This window comes from Mastomys coucha, unplaced genomic scaffold, assembly GCF_008632895.1.
Source record: "Mastomys coucha isolate ucsf_1 unplaced genomic scaffold, UCSF_Mcou_1 pScaffold23, whole genome shotgun sequence".
Lineage (NCBI taxonomy): Eukaryota > Metazoa > Chordata > Mammalia > Rodentia > Muridae > Mastomys > Mastomys coucha.
This window is the reverse complement of record NW_022196906.1, coordinates 64,144,173-64,149,721: the sequence shown is the minus strand read 5'-3', so window position 1 is coordinate 64,149,721 and position 5,549 is coordinate 64,144,173. Positions and strand designations below refer to the sequence as shown.

At 44.0% G+C, this 5,549-nt stretch overlaps 1 long non-coding RNA gene across 1 annotated transcript in view; it reads left to right on the top strand.

Moving 5' to 3' along the window:
• The window catches only part of LOC116073472, a 5,560-nt gene extending 3,434 nt beyond the window's left edge, over nt 1–2,126 (top strand). The window contains exon 3 of the long non-coding RNA XR_004111819.1: nt 1,674–2,126. This is a non-coding gene — a long non-coding RNA (uncharacterized LOC116073472). The remainder of the gene's footprint in view (nt 1–1,673) is intronic.
• The last annotated feature ends 3,423 nt before the right edge of the window (nt 2,127–5,549 follow it).

The following is a 5,549-nucleotide window of genomic DNA, read 5'->3' as shown; positions in this document are numbered from 1 at the left end:
GAGAGAGAGAGAGAGAGAGAGAGTAAGAGAGAGAGAGAAGAGAGAGGGAGAGGGAGAGAGGGAGAGAAAGAGAGAGAGGGAGGGAGGGAAAGAGGGAGAGAGGGGGGAAGAGGAGAGAGAAAACTAACTGGAAATGGTATGGACTTTTGAAACCTCAAAGCCCACACCCAGTAACACACCTGCTCCAACAAGGCCACATCTCCTAATCCTTCCCAAATAGTTCCACTAACTGCAGCTCAAGCATTCAAATGAGCCTATGGGAGTCATTCTCATTCAAACACCACAGAAGGGGTCTGGAGTGAATGAAAATGGAAAAAGGTGCTGAACACAACATTCATCTCTGCTCACAGGCTGTGGGTGTCATGTGACCAGCTAGCTCCTGCAGATATTCCTTTCTCATCATGACGGACTATCTCCTGCAACCATGAGTTTACTTCCTTATGTTAGTTTTACCGAGTATTTTATCACAGTGATAGCAGCAGCAGCTGAACACAGAATGTTTTTAAAAGGTGTTTCAAATGGTTTATGTGTTCACCTTAATGTAGCCTATCCTTTCATTCTAAGCCATAAAATCAGAAAACCTATTCATCCCCCAGAAAGTGCAGCAATAGGAGGAGGTATCACTAGCTACTTGGGTCTGAGCAGGTACTTGTTCCTACATGTTGTGTGTTTTTGTGTGCATGTAGGGGTGTGTGTGTGTGTGTGTGTGTGTATCTGTGCATGTGGAGGTCAGAGGGTGACATCAGGGTCTTCTATCTCTATCTACATTACTTTTTTTTTTTCTTGAGAGTCTCTCACTGAACCTATAACTCACTGATTGGTTAGACTGACTGGCCAGCAAGCCTCAGGGATCCTCCAGTGTCTTGGTCCCTACTAAGAATAAGAATGAGCATGTGCTTTGCATGGATTTCTACCAAATGATTCTCTGCATTTATAGATGTACATGAACCTCATACTGAGACTAAGGTCAATGTACCCAAAATAGAAGTCACTCTGTTTCAGATCTGAACTGTTCACTCATGGAATGCAAATAACGAATTTCCACTTAAGCAGTGCAGGTAACCCCAAACTCTTAACCTTTTGATGATTTGGTAGGGAATGACTCTTGAGTTTGCTGGAGAGTCCATGGGCTTACATAGGCAAGACCTTGTTTAACTGTCGGACTAAAAGTGGGCACCTTGCTTCTCCAGGTTTCACAGTACCTTTTCGACAGACGTTCTAGTCAGTGAACTCTACACAATCCACCTGGGACATCTTAGAATTTGAGGGCACCATCTCAAATGCGTGCTGCCCAGAATCTCCTGGGGATGCAGAAGGCCAAGGAAGTGAATAGGAAGCCTCAAAATAACAAAACAGCTTGTTTCAGAGAAGTAATGGATGAAGTACTGCTTTGGAAGAGGGGGTGGGGTTTATAGGAAACTCCACGTTCAAATAAGATGGAAAATAGATTAAATTATATTAATAAGAAAAACTTTTAAAGTAGAATATCTTTTATTTACTTACATCTGACAGGTTCATACATATAAACGATATATTTTGATCATATCTTTCCCAAGTCCTCCTGTTCCTCCCAGGGACCTCCAACACTTCCCCCTCACTGTGACGCCTTCTCCGTTATTTTATAAGCCACTGAGTCCTGCCTGTTGCGATGTTGCTGCTTGGATCTCTTGCAGGTGACCATGGTTGCAGAGAGTTCATGAATTTGATGGCCACACTATGTCCAGAAGGCATCATTTCACAGATGGCGTCCTCTCTTGAAGGCAAGATTTCTTACACCAAGTTAACATTATCCATCTTCTAATCTAGAGCAGTGCGAACTTCTCGCCTCAAAGAAACACACCAGTTGTGGTGGTTTAAATGAGAAAGACTCCCCACAGTCTCAGGCATCTGTACACTTGGTCCCCAGTTGATGATACTATTTGAGGAAGTTTATGTGGTGAAAAAGTATGGCACGAGGGGTGGGCTTTGAGAGTAAAACGCCCCACCTACTTCCTGTTTGCTTTCTCTGCTTCATCCTTGAGACTTAGATATGAGCTCCCAGTTCCTGCTGCTTGCTATCGTATCCTCATATGATAGATTTTTATCCCTCTGGTTCCATAAGCAAAAATAAATTCCTTCTTACATAAGTTACTTTGGTCCTGATGTTTTATCATAGCAGTAGAAAAAAAAAACCTAATACACCCGAGAGAATGTCAAATAACACTATTCAACAGAAAAAACTAAGGAGCTCTATTTTAGAAGGTCTGTCTAAGCAAAAACCACACATACTGCTGCTGGAGGGAAAACCATTCATTCATTCATTCATTCATTAATTTACATTTCTGGGATAAAGGGTAAAGTGGATGCTGGATTCATTTACATCCTAGAGACAGATGATTTAGGGTTTTTTTATTCATTAATTATTACTGCAATAAGTCTACATAAGAATCTCCATATCTCAAATACTCATGGAAACACTTCTCATTCATTTATCTTTACTGACCGGGATACTTTGACTCCAGGAAACTGGTCAGATGCAGGTGTGTTCCAAATACTTCTCACCCATGCTTCAGGATGAAAGGAGACAGGTTCCCCCAGTGCTTCTATCACAGCATCAGGCAGGAGCAGACATTTGTCAGACTTGGGCTGAGGATGTAGCTCAGTGGATAAAGTGCTCACCTAGTGTGCACAAGGCCACGGGCTTGATCCCAGCACTTCCAAGCATAGCAGTGTAATTCTGTAATCCTCCAGGAGGTAGAAGCAGAATGATCAAAATTGGTTACACAAGGATATTAAGGATAGCCTGGGCTATAGGAGACGATGTCTCAAAAGAAAACCGAGGCAGTGAAAGGAGTGGAGAAAAGAAGGAAATTTGCTAACCCTCCAGCTAGAGAGACAGCTCAGTGTGTCACAGTGCTTCCTGTGTGACCATTGTGACCTGAGTTTGATTCCTGGCACCCACATAAAGGCCAGAGCAGAGGCAGGGAGCCTGTAACCCCAGGTCCTGTAGAGCATACATAGGTAGATCTGAGGTAGATCTGGGCTTGGGGCAGGGAGCTTGCTGGCCAGTCAACTGGGGTAACACACACACACACACACACACACACACACACACACTTAAAATAAAAAATAATGTCCAAACTCTGGGTCATTTCCATTGGCCAAAGGAGATCATGTAAGCCAACATTAGTGGGCATGAAAGTCTGTTCCACTCACCAAGAAGCTGTGAGAATAAAGGAGGGGAGGAAATAGGTTAAGCAAACAGTGTCTATGCCCAGACAAGAGACAAATCCAGGATTTGACCACGTGAGGGGGCTTAATCACATTTCTATTTCCTTTAAATAAAAATGTCTTGGTCAATAATTAAAATATGCAAAAGATTAGGCATGACAATAAGACCATGACTCTATGCTTTTTCTTTCTTCCTTCCTTCCTTCCTTCCTTTCTTTCTTTCTTTCTTTCTTTCTTTCCTTCCTTCCTTCTCTCTCTCTCTCTCTCTCTCTCTCTCTCTCTCTCTCTCTCTCTCTCTCGTATAGAATAGAGTTTATTCAGGGCATGGGAGGGGAGTTAAGAGGGTAGTAGAGGCAAAGAAAGACAGAGAAAGGGAGAGAGTAGAGAAGTAGAGGCCAGCCATGGCCACATGGAAAGAGAGGGGAAAGGGGATGGGGAGGGAGGGGGAACAAGGGGGCAAGAGGCAAAGGAGAGACGAGAGTAAGATCTCAGTTACTTCTTCTTTATTTGGATGGGCCAGCAAAGGATTTGGACAAGTCACAGTCAGTATTTAGGTGTACTAATCCAAGGAAGTTATTACAGAAGTTATAGGTCCCCTTCAGTTGATTTCTGGGTGGACATCAGAATACCAATGCCACAGTTAAGATTATGTAAGAACATACACATGTTCTGTAGCAAAGACCCTCAAATGGCAGACTAAACAACAGTTACTAGGGCTGGAAAGATGGCTCAGTGGTTGAGAACCCTACTCTCTTCCAGAAGATCCAAGTTCACTTCCCAGTATCCACACTGGGTGACTCAAAACTGGCTGAGTCCAGTTTCAGGAGAACTGATGCCTTTTTTTCAGACCTTCACAGACACCTGCATTCACGTGTGCACATGCATGCACATACACACACAGGAGCACAGACACACACATATACACATCACTTTAAAAAGCAAAAACGTAGACACTGTTTGCTTAACCTCACAATTTCATGAATCAGTTCAGGGACAGTTTCCCTGATTCTTGTGGATGGTCACTGTCAAGGTCAACTCTATTTGTTAGTTCTGTACCAACATGACACAAGCTAAAGTCATTTGGGAAAAGGAAGCCTCCATTGAGAAAATGCCTCCATGAGAGATTTTCCTGTAGGCAAGCCTGAGGTGCATTTTCTTAATAGTAATTGATGTGATCGCTGCCACTCCTGGGCTGCTGGTCCTGGGTTATGTAAGAAAGGGGAGTGAGCCAGGAGGAACAAGTCAACAAACAACACTCCTCGATGGCTCTGTGTCAGTTGCTGCTCCGAGGTTCCTGCCCTGACTTTCCTGCTGTCATGTGTGTAGTGGCTATTCCTGGTTGTCAACTTGACTACATCTGGAAAGAACTACAATCCAGAGTTGGAAGGCTCACCTGTGGCCCTAATCTGGAGGCTGAGAGATACAAGTTTCTGACCTGGATCTTGGCATGGAGATCTTGAGGCAGAGTGGCTATGAATCCCAGAAGATTAAGACAGGAAGATCTCCAAATTCAAGGTCATCTGGGATTAAAAGTATGGTGCCACCACATCTTTAATCTGGGCCACACCTTTTGCTGGAGACCTATATAAGGACATTGGAAGAAGGAACACTCTCTCTCTCTTTGCCTGCTTGCCTTGTGGCTGAGCAACCACTAGATCTTTGGACTTCCATTCACAGCTGCTGCTGACCATTGTTGGGGAGTTGGACTACAGACTGTAAGTCCTCAACAAATTCCTTTACTATATAGAGACTACCCATAAGTTCTGTGACTCTAGAGAACCCTGACTAAGACAATGTGTTTTATAGAAGCTCTAAGATATCAGCCAAGCCTGGCTTCTCATCTGAAAGTTCAGCTCAGAACGATCCCTTTCACCCTCACTCACTTTGTCACCAGGGTCCCTGTTCTTAGAGGCATGGAGCTTGTGATCCCTTAGCTTCCACAAAACAACACTGAGAGGGCAATGCTGTAGCAATTTTGTTGGGAAGATGAAAGGAGTCTCACCTGGTACGATGTAATTCTAGGGTACCCTACTCAGCTACTCAGATATAAGTTACAGATCTTGCCCCCACACAAGACAGGAATCCTGTGGAATGGTGGGAAGCAGTCACCAAGACAACCATAGTGTCCACCCACCCCATTTATCCCAACTTTGCCCAGCCCTTCCTAGTGGATAGCCACTCTCTTCCATTCACGATCTAAAAACTACATCCACACTTAGACAACCTTAGTTAGGCTCCCAGGCCAATTCTGTGTCCCATCCTATTCTGAGGTCTTCCCAGGAAAAGGAACTTCATCATTCTGACCAGTGACACTCAATCATTGAGTGTTCAGTGTCACC